Source organism: Henckelia pumila, chromosome 4, assembly GCF_033568475.1.
Source record: "Henckelia pumila isolate YLH828 chromosome 4, ASM3356847v2, whole genome shotgun sequence".
Taxonomy (NCBI): domain Eukaryota; kingdom Viridiplantae; phylum Streptophyta; class Magnoliopsida; order Lamiales; family Gesneriaceae; genus Henckelia; species Henckelia pumila.
The window spans coordinates 98,295,480-98,316,559 of NC_133123.1; positions in this window are offsets into that span (position 1 = coordinate 98,295,480).

Genomic DNA, 21,080 nt, shown 5'->3' on the forward strand with positions numbered 1-21,080 from the left:
GCAATTGAATTTGAAAGATCGTCATTGTACATGGTTAGAAAATCCAAGAATTCAAGAAAGTTACCACGATTAGATGAACTAGATTTCTCATCATGACCTCTAAATGGAATTCCCTGAAGTGCAAGAAATCGTACCATATGTATGTGAGCCTTTAACCGAAGACGATTTGATGCAACTTGTTCAACAGTAAAACTTTCGAATCTCCTTGATATATGTTGTCCTTGGTTCATCAAATCATCACATGCCTTTTCAGCATTACAGTAGAGTGAAGATACATTATCTTTTCCTATATGAGCTAAGAAAGCACAATCTTTTCCATTTCTAACTTATTCCAGATACAAAACCCATCAACAGTAAATGCATTTTGATTTGAGTATCCTGATGACTTGTTAAAGAGAAAACATGGAAAGCAATATACCTTATCCTTAGCAGGTGAATAATCCAACCAAGGAAATTGCTCATACCAAGCAGACTGAAATCTTCGTGGGTGCTTATTTTTATTTAAAGGTTATCCTCCAAGGATAGGTTGATATGCCTTTAGATTCAAATAAGTTCGACGAATCTCTTCTCGTTGGTTATGATCATATTCCCAAATTTGTCAACGCAATCCTGGATCACGCTCCAAAGAATTGAGATCAACCTCCTTACTTTCTATATTTTTGAATCTTTTAAGCAGAATTTCTGATGGAAGATCATTGTCATTTGATCTTGTTGATGATGTTAAGACAGTAGTTGTATCCAATTCATTTGCTCTCTTCTTTGAAAAAAACTTATCACGTGTACCAGATTTTCCCATTTGAAGTATACAAAACCAGTGACAATGAAAAAACCGAATTTAGCTATTCAAATCATTCCAAATTCCAAGCTCATCCAAAATTAAACCTTGCAAACCAAAGCACACCATTAAAAATAATAAACATGAATTCTAAAAATAATAACTTAATACAAAAAGGCTTGTAAGCTTCAAATCTTTAGACTGTAATACAAAAGGCTTGTAAGCTCCGAATAAAAACACTATTACAAAACTAACAAAAGGTTGTAATCCAAGTATCCAACAAAATCTCAATAAATTAAATAATGACCTACCTACAAGCTTCGAATTAAAAAAAAAACCTAATAATACAAAATGCCTAAATCTAAATATCCAACTAAATATCAATAAGATTACAACTTAATATGAATAAATTAAATCATGATATTTTAATATTGTTTAATTATTCTTACCGTGTAAGTGTGATATAAGAGAACCAAGCAACAAATGAAATCGTTCTTCCCCAAATTTTTTTTCACGGTTTTCTGTCAAAAAAAAAATTTACAGTCTATTAAATACACAGATGATTGCTATTTATTTTTTTGTTTTTTAAAATATAATATCTGATTTAGTTTAGGATATTTTAATTTGGGCCTTCTATCTTGTAAAAGCCCAATAAATGGTTTAAAAAAAAAGCGAGAGCCGAGAAGAAGAGTAAAACAAAATACCCAAGGAGTGGGTTAAGAATCGAACCTGGGACATTGCAAATATCCCAGGAGTGTTTATCCATTAGTCTAAATATAGATAAATTTCATTAGAGGGGCCAAATAATATATATACTAAATAAAAAATTTATATCATACATAGTACTATTTTTTTAAAAAAATTTTCGGGGGGGCCACTATAGTAAATCCGCCCCTGAAAAGTTATAAAATTTTCATGAATTCTACGTTAATATAAGAATTCTATTATTTGAAAGTGTAATAAGGTGGATAATCAAATATTTTAAAAACATTGTGTTTAGCCCAATATTAGAATTATTTCTTGACCCAAATTAAAAATAATTGTGGCAGCTCATTAAGAAAGAAAGAGAGCTCAAGGCCCAATGATTTGCAACGACAAAATTGAAATTGCAAGCATGAAGGTAAGAGTAAGTCAAAATAGATCGTGGAAGAGAAAATGGAGAAGGTTGCCCATGAATTAAGGATGTGGGAGAGTTGGCAATTCCCTAAGCATTGAAGCAAAATGGACGGCAAAAACATTCACAATCATTCACAATCACTAATCCAAATAATCCAAATCAAGCTCCAAGAATTCTCTCGATTTTTACAGCATTATTCCTGCAGTTTTTTTCAGAATTTTCATCTTGCTTTGATATTTTTCCAAAATTCCAGTACATGTTTTTAGTTTATATATTTTAGTTACTCGAACATTTTAGCAACATATTTTTCTATTTTTATGGCAAATATTTGTCCATATTCCGTTTTTAGTAACAAAGATTGTGTTTCGATAGTTATTAAGAATTTCTCTTCATTATTTCTTGTGTTCTTCATCGCTTAACCGGTATAACTGAGATCGACGATGAAACCGAGTCTCACAATCACCTGGTGTAGAATTTAAATTTCATTTTCAATTTTTATTATGATTTTGGCACGTACGCAACACCCCCCACTCGCCAATTTTTGTGTGCAAATATAATTTTGGCACATCCAGTGGGACCATGCCGCTGAAGAACCGAGGAAATACTGAGAAGGGCGACGCCAAGTGTAACGACCCACTGTATCAAGACTAGTCTTTTCAGCATGCTTATGTCCTCACTCACACGCACCCTGAGAAACTTCCCAGGGGGTCACCCATCCAATAATTTTCCCAAGTCAAGCACGCTTAACTTTGAAGTTCTTATGTGATGAGCTCCCGTAAAGAATATGCACCTTCTTGATATGAGCAGTACATATGAAATTTTTTAAGCCCTCCTCAACTATGTAGTCCCATACCTACACAGTCTCAGAATCCCCTCTCATTCCGGCACGGGATCGGTTCATTCATGTCTCCCTCCACCTAGAAGCCTACCAGGAGCCGCTCATTGTCTGTGCAACCTCTTGGCACCGGCGATCACTCCCTGCCTCCTCAGCCCCGGGCGTCACATGCCCACCAGCTTTCGCTTGGTTCGTCCCCGAACCATACCGTACTAAGAGAGAACCTGGCTTTGATACCATTTGTAACGACCCACTGTATCAAGACTAGTCTTTTCAGCATGCTTATGTCCTCACTCACACGCACCCTGAGAAACTTCCCAGGGGGTCACCCATCCAATAATTTTCCCAAGTCAAGCACGCTTAACTTTGGAGTTCTTATGTGATGAGCTCCCGTAAAGAATATGCACCTTCTTGATATGAGCAGTACATATGAAATTTTTTAAGCACTCCTCAACTATGTAGTCCCATACCTACACAGTCTCAGAATCCCCTCTCATTCCGGCACAGGATCGGTTCATTCATGTCTCCCTCCACCTAGAAGCCTACCAGGAGCCGCTCATTGTCCGTGCAACCTCTTGGCACCGGCGATCACTCCCTGCCTCCTCAGCCCCGGGCGTCACACCAAGCTACCGTCGCAGGATGACGAATCTAGAGACTTTGTTCCTCACGTTGATGTTACTAAGAGTATTGTTCAGCAGATGGTTGAGAATATTGAAAAAAACAAGCAAACTGATGAAGGAGGATCTATGGCCATTCCAGAGATTTTGTTGGTTCCTTCTGAACACTTTGATTCTATTGTCTCAAAGAAGATCGAAGATATGTGTAGCGACCCAACCCGGATCCACTACCTAATCAGAGTTATAGCATAATTAAGCATGTTTTTAAAATAAATCGCTTCGGAAGACTTAAATATAAGCAGACCGGCAGAATACAACCGGTTAAATAAGCCAATATACAACTCAATCGAATTACAAATAATCCTAAGGGTAAATACCTACAGCTAATCTTGATGTCTTCACTGGTCACTGGCTACTCCAAGCTCCTAGTGCTCAATCCTGCACCTACACCTACCCCGTCGAATGGGGTGTCTAGACATACAGAAAATACTGAACATGAGCTCTAAGCTCAATAAATAAGCAATGATATATATAATATATGCAACACATAAGTGAATTTAAAATGAGGGTAAAAACAGTACTCAGAGGCGCCATGAATATACAAGGAAATATCGGATAGCAAGTCCGCGGTGCCGCTCCAATATTCACCTACCAATTATAGCGTCTGCCCCACCGTCGTGGTCGCTCCTAGTGATAGCAAAACCCAGCGGCTTAGTGTCCCCAGACACAAATCCATAAGGAGTAACTCATCAACGATGGAAACTGTCTAGACTCACATCATACCAGATGCAGTCTATCGTAAAAACATGCATGTGCTTAAGCCGTAAAACATATAAAACAAGTAGCACATACTCATGCAACACATAATATATATCATGCTGGTCATCTCAGTCAGTACTTACATACCTTACTACATACAGTCATAGCAGTCTCACTCTAGGTTCCAAGTCTATCATCAGCTCTACGATGCAAATACCCATGCATCATTCATTAAGCTCTAAAAGCTTTAACTAAGTTATTGAATACTCCTAAATAATGTAAGGAGACAATAGCTATACCTGCGTCCGTCGTCAGCCCACTGATGACGACTATCCCGCAACTAGGGGCACACCCCTGCTGCAGCTCCACAGCCTCGAGCACGGCTCCGCTACACGAACACTGCTCCGCTACTATGTCAGACACTGTCTGACTATGCTAGAATATATTCCCTACTCCAAATCTAAAATAAGAGTACCCAAAGCCATAAAATAGAGCCACGTGGGCGAAGGAGAGGAATTTGGTACAAGTTGGAAATGAGCTCCTCGGCCTCATTTATAGACGAGGGTTCGGACCGTCTGAACCTGTATTCGGACCGTCCAAACTCTGCATGCGTGACAAGTGTCCCCTAAAAGCACTTCGGACCGTCCGATCCCGATATTACGTCACTCCTGACGTCACTTCTTCGGACACCTGGCTGGAATACTATTCGGATCGTCCGATCCTGGACTTCGGATCGTCCGAACTCAACTTCCAGCCAATCAAATCATTTCCTTATCTTATCCTATCTGATAAAGATCGGACCGTCCGATCCCTTTTCGGGTCGTCCAAACTTCACCCTCCAGAACATCCTCAGGCCCTCCGAACTTGGACACTTTGAATCATCCGAACTCAGGTTCGGAGCCTCCGATCCTGTCTAAGACTCGGAATATTCCCGACTATTTTCGAGTGTTTTGGATCCATTTCCGGACTCCGTTAATCCATCAGGAATTTCTTTAATCATGTATTAATTAATCTAAACATGATCACATGATTAAAATATTCATTAATCTCTAATTCTGGATACGGGTCACTACAATATGGATCTTATGGTTGCTAGCACCATGGAATGCATGGAGGAGGCACATAAACTGATGATCTCCGCCATGAGTTATACGAGAGGTGAGATGAGCAAAATCAAGACCAATGGATAATCTGCGCCAAAAGCCTTTGAAAAATATTAAGAGCAAACAGTTAATCCAAAGAGATCCGCTGATGAGAACCCCAAATCCAATGAAGGTGGAGGATCTAGTGGAGGTTCCATGGTTGGTGATAATCACCACCTCAGAAAATCCGGATCTAGTCATCAGAATGACAAGTACCCCCCCCCCCCCCCCCCCAAAGAAAAGATTGGAAAGTCATTGGTAAGACAACCATCATCCAGAGTTTTGCGGTTACCAATCCTAGAAAACAGCCTGGCTTCTATGATGAACCATATGCTCGCCCATATCCCATGTTGAACACTCGGGGGACAACAATTTATCATCATCCATTAACTGACCACCAGCGGTGGATCAGGCACTGATACGGGAAATGGTGCAGGACCTGTATTGACCAGGAATTAGGCCAATGACTAGGCCTGAGTTTCACAAGCCTTATCCAGAGGTCATCGAAATCAATAACCCGTATCCTAAGGGCATCAAAGTAGCTGATTTCATACTATTTTCAGGAGATGATGGACAGTCTTCCACAGAGCATATAGCACAGTTCACCATACGATGTGGACACTGGAAAACTATGAAAACTTCTTGTTCTTTGACCGCTTAATTCGGTATTAAAAATAATTACTGGCAAGCGTACCAGGTCATGTTATAAAAAGTGGACGACGAGTCCAAGTATCGATCCCACAGAAACTGTAGTTAATTCTCAAGATTTAATTATTTATCTTAATCTAGACAAAATAATAAAAAGGGGTGCGATGAATTAAATAAAAATTCAATTACTAAAAAAAATAAGAATTAAAATTGATGAAAGATAAATTTAATTAAAATGAGACAACCAAGAAACACAAAGGTATCAAACTAATTTATGCATCCACATGGCACAGACTGAAAATCATGTTTGTTTCAATCACGGTGAATTTTCCTATCTTATTCAAAAATCTATTTCTAGAATTGCTAAACCTATTCAAGTTGGACGGATTAATTATTTCTAATTAATTCTAATCAAACTAAAACGCATTCAATATTTATAAAAATTCAGTTTTCACCTAAAACCGCATATTGAAACCGAATACTATTTCTAGTCGGTTTAACCATATGTTGATTGATATTTTTAAAGCTATCTTTAATCAATCCTATTTTGATTCGTGACTAATCAACACACATGTAAACAGTTGATCAAGATATTCGCACGAAATATTAAACAACATCAATCAACAACTGAAAATATCCAAAATATAATTAAACATGAAACCACGTCTCAAACATAAATCAAGTTCGACCCAATCTCGTGATCTTGGTTGAAAGGAACTACTCAATAAACAAAAATATAATTCAAAAATAAAATAAAGAAGAAGAAATAAGATGAAAATAGAATGGAGCAATGTTCCTAGTCTTCAATCTCCCATGCTCTAGTCGCAGTCCTTGTTCTTGTGTTCTCTCCCCTTTTCACATATGATAATATCTTATTTATATGTCTTTGAAAGCCCGAGAAATAAAGCCCGAAAAGTCAAGAATTTTAATTTCCGAAAATTACAATTTCTGAGTTCGCGCGACGTTACAACATATTACAACCAAAGTACTTCCTTACAACATGTACAACAAATCTTAACAAAGGTAGCTACAACATGATCATGTTTGTGGACTCAAAAATAGCATTGACAGCTCACACAAACCATCTAAACTCGGATCATCACGCTATTCTCTCATCCCTTATTCTTCAAGATCGCTTTTGCCTTGTTTCACTCCCGCCTATTGCCATGACACATACAACACAACAATAGCCGAATAACTCCGGTGAGAAATATATTTCCCAGTAAAAGCAACTAAACATGCATAGCAAAGCATATATCAGATTCATGATATAACATAACTACAATGCATGTTTTAAAACAAGGTTTTCTAACAATTCTCTCATTTCATCGGTTGGGATCCCGAGAAGAAGATATCATAACTAACCACCGACTCTCCCGATCGAGGTGGGGCTACTTATCTTGCTTCTCTAGATTTTGAAGCCATTATATATGTAAATCAGACGCTAGGCTAAATCAACCACCCAGGCCATACATATACAATCCCTCAAATCGTCTAATCGAAGGTTTCCGTTCATTTCGAAATCAAAGAAACAAGTCTTACAAGATGAATGCAATATATATCAATAAGATCACATTCATTAACATTAAGACTTATTCAACCATTCATAGGAAAACATATAAAAGCAAATAAGCAAATAAGTATGTGATTTAGGGAACTCGATACAAACCATTTCGAGTTATAATCCCAATCGAATCCTAGTTCACTTTTACCTTTCAAATGTGATGTTTCAAGGCAACTTCAAGCTATCTAAATCTGAACAATACAATCACAAGACTTGTATAAAAATCTGCACTTAAACCCATTCAAACTCCATTGTAGAATAGCTTCAAACCTTGATCTTTCTTCTACCAATTCAAAGTCGAGATTATCGAGTTGACGTGCCCTGTTTATGCACTGAAATCATAGTATAAAAACCAAGGAAATATCAGCTAACACTCAGTTCAATAGCAGCTCAAACATAAGATAGCAAAACAACTTCAAATCAAAAGTTCAACTGCATATCGGTATCATTCGGCAATCCGAAACTCAACTATATCAAATATAACAATCATCTACATCTTATATTCATCAAAACCAGCAAGAATTCTTCAATATATCAGCAGGTATACTTTCGAATAATCAGCTGGAAATATAAGAATAAAATCGATAGCCATCCTTCAACCCAAACTCGATAGAACAAAGAATACAAGCTCCACAACATCAATACATAATAACAACTGATCTCTGCCACTTTTGACTTCTCAAATCATAAGGAACTAAAATAAAACTCACATCAAATCGAAGGTCTCGCTGCAAGGAGTCCATAACACCTTTCGGAATCGAATTCGGATAACCGGAACACAAGATATGGCAATTACAAGATGAAGAAGATGTTGAAGCTATCCCTTGTTATTTCTTCTCGGTTTCTTCTCTGAATATTCTGAAGCAATTTAATGTATCACACGTGAATACATATTCTAAAAACAAGTGTCCAACTACAAAATAAGGATTTTGCACTTTGGCCCCTCAAGTCTTTAATAATTGCAATTTGATCCTCAACTTCTCATTTCATTCAATTTCAATCCTAAATAATTTAAGAATATTAGAATTTAAATCAAAACTTCAAATATTCCCAAATTAAATATTCTCGGATTAAAATTAAATAATTCCGGGCGTTACAATTCTCCCCCACTAAGACACGATTTCTTCCTCGAAATCCCAAGTATTATCAGCACATAAGATATATCAGATAACATAAAACTAAAGGAGAACTCACATCATTGAAACATCTCTGGAAATCGTTGTCTCATATCTGATTCTGTCTCCCAAGTTGATTCTTCAATACCATGACGACTCCACTGGACCTTCACAAGCGGAATAGTCTTCGTTCGAAGTGGCTTCTCCTTACGATCAAGGATCTGAATTGGCTTTTCAAAATAACTCAAAGTTTCGTCGAGTTCAGCCTCATCAGGTTGAAGCACATGAGATTCATCAGCAAGGTATTTTCGAAGCATCGATACATGAAAGACATCATGTATTCCAGATAAGGATGGAGGAAGAGCTAATCGATAGGCAAGATTTCCTATTCTCTCCAGAATCTCATACGGACTGATATATCGTGGAGACAACTTCCCTCGCTTGCCAAATCGTACAGTACCTCTGAACGGAGAAATCTTCAAAAATACACGATCCCCCTGTTCAAAAGACAAAGGTCGACGTCGGATATTGGCATACTTCGTTTGTCTATCCTGTGCTGTCTTCATTCTCCTCTGAATAATCTTTACCTGTTCAGTCATATCTCGAATCATGTCAGGTCCAATATCTGGTACCTCCAAAATATCATCCCAGAAAAGAGGTGATCGACACCTTCTACCATACAGAGCTTCAAACGGAGCCATCTCAATACTCGATTGATAGCTGTTGTTGTACGAGAATTCACAAAGAGGTAATGACTCTTGCCAAATAGTGCCAAAATCAAGCACTACAGCTCTCAACATATCCTCCAATGTTTGAATGGTATGCTCAGACTGTCCGTCTGTCTGTGGATGATAGGCTATGCTCAAGTGTAACTAAGTACCCAAAGTACTCTGTAAACTGTACCAAAAATGAGATGTAAATCGAGGATCACGATCTGATACAATAGACTTCGGCACTCCATGTAATCTGACAACTTCTCGGACATAAATATCTGCCATCTGGTCGTGTCTATACGTCATACGATAAGGAATAAAACACGCTCACTTCGTCAATCTGTCGATAATCACCTAGATAGCATCGCAACCTCTAGAAGATCGAGGTAACTTCGTCATGAAGTCCAAAGAAATATGATCCCACTTCCATTCTGGCACTGACAAACTCTGTAACAAACTAGGCGGTTTCTTCCTTTCAGCCTTCACCTGTTGGCAATTAAGACATCGAGACACAAAATCAGTGGACTTCATTGGTTTCGACCAATATCGAGTCTTCAAATCGTTGTACATCTTTCTCCCACCAGGATGAATACTATAACGACTACAATGCACCTCTTTCAGTAGTTGTTGTCTCACATCAGAAATATCAGGCACTACAAGGCGATTGTTAACATACAAAAGATCATCTCGAACCTGGTATTCAGATACATGTCCTGATCGAACTTTCTCAATCAAATTCTGCACATTCTGGTCAAGTTTCTGAGCTTCTTTAATTCTCAAAAGTAACTCTGGTTCAACTTGTATTTGATAAAGTCGCAGAGGCTGATAATTCATATCAAATACTAATCCAGAACAACAACAGTCTTCAATCAAATGGGATATAGCAATCGTCGATAGGGATAAAGAACATACCTTTCGACTCAATGCATCAGCTGCTGCATTCGATTTTCCCGGATAATATCTAATCTCACAATCAAAATCTTTAAGCAAATCAAGCCATCTACGCTGTCTCATATTCAGTTCTGACTGTGAAAATAAATATTTCAGACTCTTGTGATCAGAATAGATCTCAAACTATTCCCCGTACAAATAATGTCGCCAAATCTTCAAAGCAAATACGATGGCGGCCAATTCAAGATCATGAATCGGGTATATGGTCTCGTGAGGCTTCAACTGTCTCGAGGCATAAGCAATCACATGCCCTCGTTGCATCAATATACATCCTAAACCTCGATGGGATGCATCACAATAAACAGTGAAACCACCAGTACCTGAAGGAATTGTCAAGACTGATGCACTGGTCAATCGTTTCTTCAACTCAAGAAAACTGGATTCACAAGCTTCAGACCAGATAAAAGGAGCATTCTTCTGAGTTAACTGAGTAATCGGCTTCGCAATACTAGAAAAATCTTTAATAAAATGACGATAATACCCAGCCAAACCCATGAAACTACGAATTTCAGGAACAGATATAGGTCTAGACCAATTGATCACAGCCTCGACTTTACTTGGATCAACATATATACCATCTCCGAATATAATATGTCCAAGAAACACAACCTGTTTCAGCCAAAACTCACATTTCAATAGTTTAGCATATAGTTTCTCAGATCTCAGAGTCTTCAACACAGTTCTCAAATGCTCAGAATGTTCAATCAAATTCTTCGAATATATCAGAATATCATCAATAAATATTATAACGAAGTCATCAAGATATTTCTGAAAAATACGGTTCATCAAAGCCATAAACACAACTGGAGCATTTGTCAGACCAAACGGCATAACTATAAACTCATAGTGGCCATACCTGGTTCTGAAAGCAGTTTTCGGAATATCAGAATCCCTAACTCTCAGCTGATGGTATCCAGATCTCAGATTGATCTTGGAATACACTGAATAACCCTGAAACTGATCAAATAAATCATCAATACGAGGCAAAGGGTATTTGTTCTTTACCGTTGCCTTGTTCAGTTGCCGGTAGTCGATGCACAATCTCATTGAACCGTCTTTCTTCCTGAAAAACAATACTGGAGCACCCCAAGGAGAAACACTGGGTCGAATGTATCCCTTGGCCAGTAAATCTTCCAACTGATCTTTCAACTCTTTCAATTCTACTGGTGCCATTCGATAAGGTGCTTTAGAAATCGGTGCAGTACCAGGCATCAGTTCTAGGTTGAAATCAATCTCATGATACGGAGGTAGTCCTGGAATCTCATCAGGAAAAACATCCGCAAATTCACTAACCACTGGAAAATCAGCCAGGTTCGGGCTTGTTTTCAAAATATCAACTGCATATACAATAAATCCATCCGCTCCTTTCTGCAAAAGTCGGGTCATAGATAATACAGAAATCAGAGGAATCTTAGAACGAGAACCCTTACCATAGAATTTCCATTCTCCAGCCATCTCAGGTCTGAACCTCACTATCTTCTGAAAAAAATCTACGGTAGCTCTGTACTTGTTTAGCATATCAATCCCGATAATTCAGTCAAAATGAGACAAACCAAGCACAAAACAATCTATCTCGATCTCATTACCATCATACCGTAGCACACAATTCTTAACTGTCTGAATAGATATAAGACCTCTCCCCAAAGGAGAAGAGACAGATACTACAACAGGTAATGATTTAACAGGCAAAGCATGTAAGGATGCAAATCGTGTAGAGATAAACGTATGGGATGCACCTGTATCTATCAATACATATGCGGAATAACCATAAAGAGAACAGTTACCTGCAATCACATCATCTGGTGCTCCCTGTGCCTGTTCCTCCATCAGTGCAAAGACATGAGCCTGTTGTCTCGATGACTGACTACATGTCTGATTCCCTCCTGGCCTTGGCTGTTGCTGTGGATGTGATGGTTGAAAGGAATGAACAGAAGAGGCTTGCCTCGCAGGTTGAGCCACTGATCGTGATGACTCTGCACCTCGTGACTGTCCAGAACCTCTCTGAGGACACACCCTCGCAAAATGGCCAGTCTGATGGCATATATGGCACCTCCCAGATACACCTCGGCACTGATCGGTTGGATGACCTCCACCGCAATTGTTACAAAACACTCCTGACTTCTGTTTTGAGCCACTGGAACTCGAAGAACTGCTCCCTATCTTCTTAAACTGTTTTCCTCGAGCTTGCAAATATCCTTTCTTACCACTGCTACTGCCACCACTTTCAAATCATGGAGGTTGTTGTGGAATGGGAGCTGGGGGTTGTGACTGTCTCGGAGGCTGAGCGGTATACAAAGCTCCTCGCTGTTGTATCAAACCAGCTTCCGCTCCTTTGGCACTGTTCAAAGCATCAGCAAAATTATTCGGTCGCCTTGTGTTTACCAAAGTAAAGACCTCCGGAGTCAGTCCATTAATGAACTGATCAGCCATTGCCTCATCACTATCAGCAACATGTGGAGCAAAACGTAGCAATGTAGTAAATTTTGCAACATAATCTTCAATATTTAAGTTGCCCTGCTTCAGGTTCGCAAATTCTGCACCTTTATCATTGCAAGTTTTACTCTCAAGTGTCCATTTCTTCCAACGATCTCTTAACAAAACACACCTCCCTTGAGATAATTAATTTCACACCTCCAGATTTTACACCCGGTTTTGCTTTAGCCCCAATAATTAACCAAAAACATAGCTATCACTTTTATAGGATTAGAATTTCAATCCCCTTGTCTATAGCCCGGATGGAGCATCAACCCCATTGAATCCGCAGACTTAGCCTTGGACGTGGTAATTAGGATTTCAATTCCTCGTCCATGACTCGGATGGAGTTATGTTTTTCAAAAAAAATAATTCCTTTCAAGTTTTTCAAAAATTTTGGTGCGCCTAAGATCATAAGTGTAATGTTAGAGACTCATCAAAATTCACAGAACACAGTTAAGATCCACAAAACACCTATTGTCGTGCAATGATCAAATAGACAGAAACTTCATCAAATATTTTGCTACAATTCACTGGTCTAACATAAGTGCTTAAATTTATTCATGGTTCAACTTACGGTTTCTCATGTCAAATGAAGAGAAATTTTTTTCACAAAATTCATAACTCGATATCATCATCGGCTCTCATTTATCATCCTACTTAACACCCATGCAAACAAACAATAAAACTAACGAGACACAAACAAACACGAAACGAACTATATTTAAACAAACTAAACGATTACAATTGCAACACAAACATAACGAACAATGAAATAAACTAGTCTACCCCCTTACTTATCCAAAGAATTGCCCTCAATGCTTTAGAAACAATGAACAAAATGCATAAACAAACAAACAAATGCAAGACAAAATGAAACAAAATGACAACAAAAATAACACTCCCCTGGTTTTAGATTCGTCCTCTTTCTCCGACTATAGAACTCCAACAACAACTTCATTAACGGTGCAACATACTGCACATATAAAGGCGACAGGTGAGGCATTGGATTAGCAAAAGATAATAAAAATAAAAATAAAAAACATTAAAAAAAAAAAACAATGGGTTGCCTCCTAATCAGCGCTAAGTTTATATTCTATTGCCCGACTTTCCAGTAGCAGCCATCAAAGAGCGGCTGCCGCCCATAGTAAGAATCATACGACTCTACGTATGAGTTTTGATTTTCTACGCCCTCAAGCTTGGCGTGATATTGACATGGGAAGCTCGTCGGTCCAGCAATACTCGGCATGAACTGATTATTTTAGGAAGAGACTCTGAATCTAGGCTGAAGCTCATAGAGGATGTAATACTGTGAAGTTGGCGTCAATAGCAAGAATAGATCTTCTAATGGTGTATATGTAAAGACCATTGACGAGGTCAAATCCTTCGTCTTGTATATTTCTTTCTCCTCAACAGTCACTTTTGGCTCCTCTTCACATGAAGATTCCTCAAAAAATATTCTCATGATTTGGCGCAATTAATTCATTTTCTTGACAGATCTCAGAAAATGGTTCTATAAAATGCTCAATTTGCTCATCCGAAAAACTCAAAGAGTTGATGCGGCTTTCTAATAACTTATTTTTATATGCCTGCTTGTTCACAATGTTCTCCAACTGAGCCACATGATCTTCAAAAGCCCTATACACTCTTTTGGAAGCTCAAATGGTTGGTTTGCAAACTTTGTGGAGTTTAATTCTTGAGGATATCGGTGACTCCAACCCTGTAGTAAAGGATCACAATGCCAATGGTAGTCGAAATCTGCCATATCATTTAAAAAGTGCATAACACTGTTATAATCTCTTTTGAACAAGTGACTGCCAGTTGCCAATGCTCCATAATCCACCAACGTCTTGTTGTTTGCCAAACCACCATAAAAAATCTAAACTCGAGTGTAGTTAGAAAAATCATGATATCGACAATTGTTTGCCAAATCATTGAATCTCCTCCAAACAGCATAGAATGGTTCTGAGTATTGTTGGCCAAACCTTGTGAACACTTGTCGATGATCCATATCCAAGCACCTCACAAGTAAAAAACAATAAAATTAATAATAATTAATAAATAAATAACAATAATAAAATGTCTAGTCTCAAGTAAATAATCTATCCTAATATTAACTAAAAACTCCCCGGCAACGACGCCAAAAACTAGACCGCTTAATTCAGTATTAAAAATAATTACTCGCAAGCATAACATGTCAAGTTATAGTAAGTGGACGACGAGTCCAAGTATCAATCCCACAGAGACTGTAGTTAATTCTCAAGATTTAATTATTTAGCTTAATCTAGACAAAATAATAAAAAGGGGTGCGATGAATTAAATAAAAATTCAATTCCTAAAAAAATAAGAATTAAAATTGCTTAAAGATAAATTTAATTAAAATGAGACAGCCAAGACACAAGAAGATATCAAACTAATTTGTGCATCCACATGGCACAGACTGAAAATCATGTTTATTTAAATCACGATGAATGTTCCTATCTTATTCAACAATCTATTTCTAGAATTGCTAAACCTATTTAAGTTGGATGGATTAATTATTTTTAATTAGTTCTAATCAAACTCAAACGCATTCAATATTTATGAAAATTCAGTTTTCGCCTAAAAGCGCATACTGAAATCGAATATTATTTCTAGTCGGTTTAACCATATGTTGATTGATATTTTTGAAGCTATCTTTAATCAATCCTCTTTTGATTCGTGATTAAAAACACACATGTAAACATGTGATCAAGCTATTCACACGAAATATTAAACAACATCAATCAATAACTGAAAATATCCAAAATATAATCAAACATTAAACCACGTCTCAAACATAAATCAAGTTCGACCCAATCTCGTGGTCTTGGTTGAAAAGAAAAATATAATTCAAAAATAAAATAAAGAAGAAGAAAGAAGAAGAAAGTAGAATGAAGTGATGTTCCTAGTTTTCAATCTCCCACGCCCTAGCCGTCGTCCTTGTTCCTGCGTTCTCTCCCCTTTTCACATCTGATAATCTCTTATTTATATGTCTTTGAAAGCCCGAGAAATAAAGCCCAAAAAGTCAAGGATTTTAATTTTCGAAAATTCCAATTTCTAAGTCTGCGCAACTTCTCGCTTGAGCGCAAGAAGTTGCATCTCGAGCGAGCTAACTTCTGCCCCAATTTCCAACACAGGTCTCGCCCTAGCGCAAGAAGTTGCGGCTAGGGCGAGCAAATTTCTTCCCAGCGCGCAGGTTTCTTGAAAAAAATCATATCTCAAGTTCTAACTGTCAAATCGAGCTGAAACCATATGAATGCATGCCAAATAAAACTAAAAATAACACAAAATAATGCACACAAAATGCAATTATCATTCTTTAAGATGAGATTGTTCCCAAATGCTCTAACTGGGAGTACACTCAACTTCCAAGGAACTCCATTTACACTTTGAAAGGGACTGGAGAAACTGTTCCACTCCGAGTTCTATTCAACTGAGCCAAAAACTTGCATTGTTGATGTAGTAACCCGTACGCTAATAAGGTGATTAAGGAGTTAATTGTTGGAACACGGTCGTTCTCCGGATCGAAAAATAAAGTGATACCCGTTGCAGCGGAAGTTTTAAAATTTTATATGGAACAATTCCATATCATGGGTATCAAATTCCTACGATTAAAATTGATAACATAAAATTTAAAAAATGTAAATTTTACCTTAAAATCTCGAAGCGAGATTACGGACACCAACAGATTAATCTGCTCTTGTTGTATATCCCAGGAACTGATCATGAACGAACGTTTCTTCAATCAGGTCCACGAACGGAGATTTAATCCATCTGATAGACGGCACTAGAAAGTCTATCAAAAGTTTCTACGAAGAGAAATTAATAGATTTGATCTGTTAAACCAGACTGCAATTTCGAAAATTACAGGATGGATTTTCGATGACAGAGAGGGAGAGGGGTGGCAACCACCTAGAGAGAGAACCCTAGGGTTTTCGAAAATTTTTATGCCTTCTTTTGTCAATTTCTGTACTGCAATAACTTATTTATAATGTGGGCTGCTAATAGCTTAGGGCCCATTAGTCATAAGTTCAAGCCTGACAAGCAAAGCCCGCATGTTCAAAAATTAATATAAAATTCATCGTGACTCAGATTGATAAACCAATTTCACCAATGTGCACAGAAACCATTTCTGCATCTTTTAAAGTCAAGACAAATTTTCTGAATCCGAATTCAGTAGTTTCCAAAAATGTCCATCAATATGTCATTTTTAGGAAATCTTACTCCCTCTACTTTTAAATAAGAAGTCCTACTTCTTTATCCACTAAATTTAACTCTTTAAATTTAATTATCTCAACGGGGATTAGAAATCCATTACTTGTGTGACCCTCAATGGTTCAGGGATACGGCTAGCCGTGGGCTCACAACTCCTTGTGACTCGGAACAACAATTTCCGACTTGCCCATCGAATCATGGTAAGAGCGTCTAGCAACATCGCCCCATGATTCCCTAGGTATCACTGATAGTGCCTGCAAGAACCAGTAGATTTTGGTTAGCGTACAGTACGGTCCCTTCATCCATATATCCCGATCGAATCAACAACCATTGGTACAACGAGAGTCGTTCGAGATTCGATAACTATGCAATGCATCTTGAAGATCAAATAGTGACATCGCATGTGCTACTAGGAAACCAAGTAACCTAAAACACATCATGTACTCTGGCCAGAGATTCGTCACACTAATATCTCCTCAGATTGCATAGGATATCCATACTCGCAAGTGTGCGGTGAATCCTTGACAACAAAGCATCGACTCCTATATGTGTCATAACTGTACCCAATCCCGACACCTGATGACCCTAATAGAGTCGGTAAACGAGTCAAAGCACAGTACTAGCATATAGAGTCTCAATGATGTTTCAAGTAATAAGGACTAATGGTGTACAACCAAAACCGCGGACTATATCCACTCGATAAGTGATAACCACTTGGAAAGTCCGAATAGGGTAGTTCGATCATTCATCATATGAATATCCATTTGCATGCTTCGAACATCTCTATGTTCCATACCAATGAAACATGGTACTCGGCATCGCAAATGCTAGTCTCAATCTCAAGCGATCCTTATCCTTATTTGTGGACGGCTCAATTGACTAGGAACTGTTTAGAATATACAGTGAACATAAGATGTGTTTCATGACAGTGATCTCTCTATATTCATTATCTCATCTTACTTTAGTATATTCAAGGTCTTTATCGAAATAGCAATAGTATATCATTATATAATAATAAGATAAAGTGAACGCCATTTAAAGAACGCATATTATATTAAACAAAGATTGTTTACAAAAAGAGACTCTCAAAGCCCTTAGCCACAAGTTGGCTAACGGGGCATCAACTCTTTCAATCTTCCACTTGCCCTAAAGCCAACTAGTCATACTACGTAGTCCCATTGCTTCGCGATGTTTGTCAAATAATGGTCCTGGCAAGGGCTTAGTAAGTGGATCAGCGATATTGTCTGCAGAGGCCACTCTCTCGACAGTGATGTCTCCTCTTTCCACGATCTCCCGGATGATGTGTTATTTCCTCAGTACGTGTTTGGATCTTTGATGAGAACTTGGTTCCTTTGCTTGAGCAACGGCACCCGTGTTGTCACAGTACACCGGGACTGGACCAACAGCTTCAGGAATAACGCCCAACTCTTGGACGAAATTCCTCAACCAAACGGCCTCTTTAGCAGCAGCTGATGCCGCAATGTATTCTGCCTCAGTGGTGGAATCCGCTGCGGTGTCCTGCTTGGAACTCTTCCAAGAGACAGCACCGCCATTGAGCATGAACACAAATCCAGAGGTTGATTTCGAGTCATCCACGTCACTTTGAAAGCTAGAGTCGATATAGCCTTCCAATTTCAGATCTCTTCCTCCATAAACCATGAATACATTCTTAGTTCTTCTCAAGTACTTAAGAATATCCTTCACGGCTTTTCAATGCATTTGACCGGGATTGGCTTGATATCTGCTCGTGACACTCAGAGCAAATGCCACATCCGGTCTGGTAGATATCATTCCATACATGATACTCCCTATGGCTGACGCATATGGTATGTGTTTCATTTTCTCTATCTCTTCGTCAGTCTTGGGACACATAGACATGGATAGAGAGACTCCTTGACACATAGGTAGATGTCCTCTCTTGGAATCATCCATTGAAAACCTTTTCAATATAGTGTCGATGTAGGTAGCTTGAGTAAGTCTTATCATTCTCTTAGATCTATCTCTATAGATCTGTATCCCTAGAATATAGGACGCCTCACCCAAATCCTTCATCGAGAATCTACCTGACAACCATATCTTTGTTGACTGCAACATCCCTACATCATTCCCAATGAGTAAGATGTCATCAACATAAAGTGCTAAGAATGTCACAGCATCCTTAACTACTTTCTTGTACACGCACGGTTCCTCCGGGTTCTTGATGAAATCAAAGTCCTTTATTTTTTCATCAAATTTCTGGTTCCAACTTCTTGATGCCTGTTTGAGACCATAGATCGATCTCTGAAGCTTACATACCTTATGCTCGCTTTCCATGGATGTGAATCCCTTGGGCTGCATCATATAGATCTCTTCCTTAATGTTTCCATTAAGGAATGCAGTCTTCACATCCATTTGCCATATCACATAGTCATACCATGCAGCAATGGAAATAAGGATTCTTATGGACTTGAACATTGTGACTGGTGAAAAAGTTTCATCATAGTCAACACCTTGTCTTTGAGTGTAACCTTTTGCAACCAATCGTGCCTTTTAGGTCAGTACCTTACCATCAGGCCCAAGCTTTCTCTTGTAGATCCATTTACACCCTATTGGAACTATTCCATCGGGAGGATCTACTAAAGACCAAACTTGGTTTGCATGCATCGAGTCTATTTCCGACTGCATAGCTTCAAGCCATAAGTTCGAATCAGCATCAGAAATTGCTTCCTTGAAGTTTCTCGGATCACATCCAATGTCGGGTTCACTTTGATCCCCTTCAAGAAGAAGACCATATCTAATAGGAGGCCTAGAAGTCCTCTCGGATCTTCTAGTAATAGGCGTGTCTTGTGATGATTCTTGAGGTATAGCATCGTTATTTTGTATCTCGGGTTCTTCTCGAATTTCTTCGAGTTCCATCATCTTGCCTTTCTTATCCAATAAGAACTCCTTCTCCAAGAAGGTGGCATTCCTTGAAAAAAACACTTTTTTTTTCAGTAGGATGATAGAAATAATATCCGATTGAATTCTTCGGATACCCTACAAAATAACATAAGGTGGATCGACTATCCAACTTATCTCCCACTGTCTGCTTCACGTAAGCAGGACATCCCCAAATCCTCAAGTACGAATACTTAGGAGCTTTGCCATTCCATAACTCGTATGGTGTTTTGTCCACTGCTTTAGTGTGGACGTTGTTCAACAACAATACCGCCGTTTCAAGAGCATAGCCCCAAAACGAAGGTGGGAGCTCAGTGAAGCTCATCATAGATCGAACCATGTCCAACAAGATTCGATTGCGATGCTCCGAAACACCATTCAACTGAGGTGTCATAGGAGGAGTCCACTGAGAGAGAATCTCATTCTCTTTTAGATAATCTAAGAACTCGGTACTTAAGTATTCTCCACCTCGATCTGATCGAAGTGCTTTAATACTCTTACCTAGTTTGTTTTCTACTTCAGCCTTGAATTCTTTGAACTTTTCAAATGATTCAGACTTATATTTCATCAAATATAAGTACCCATACCTAGAATAATCATCAGTAAAGGTAATGAAGTAGGTGTGACCAAATTTTGTACCAATACTAAATGGTCCGCAAACATCTGTATGGATCAAATCCAATAGATTTTGACTACGCTCAGGTTTTCCTTTGAAAGGAGATTTAGTCATTTTTCCTTTCAGGCAGGACTCACAAGTAGGTAGAGAGTTAATATCAGACATATCAAACATGCCCTCTCCCACTAGCTTGTTCATCCTCCTTGAGGAAACATGACCTAGCCTAGCATGCCAAAGGTTTGCCGGGTTTTGACTATCAATTTTCCTTTTATTTGTTGTTACCGGTTTATCAACATAATTTATTGGAACGTCTTTTAATTTTAAGTTATATAGATCGTTTTCAAGTTGTCCACATCCAATTAAACATTCATTCTTGTAAATATTGCAAATTCCATTCACAAAATTGCAAGAAAAACCATCTCTATCAAGCATAGAAATAGAAATAATATTTTTAACCAAATATGGCACATATAAAACATCTCTCAAAAATAACTTAAAATCATTCTGCAAAATTAAACTAATGTCTCCCACAGCTTTGGCTTCAACTCGAGAACCATTTCCGAGCCTCAGCTGGGTCTCACCCATCCTAAGCTTGCGACTTCTT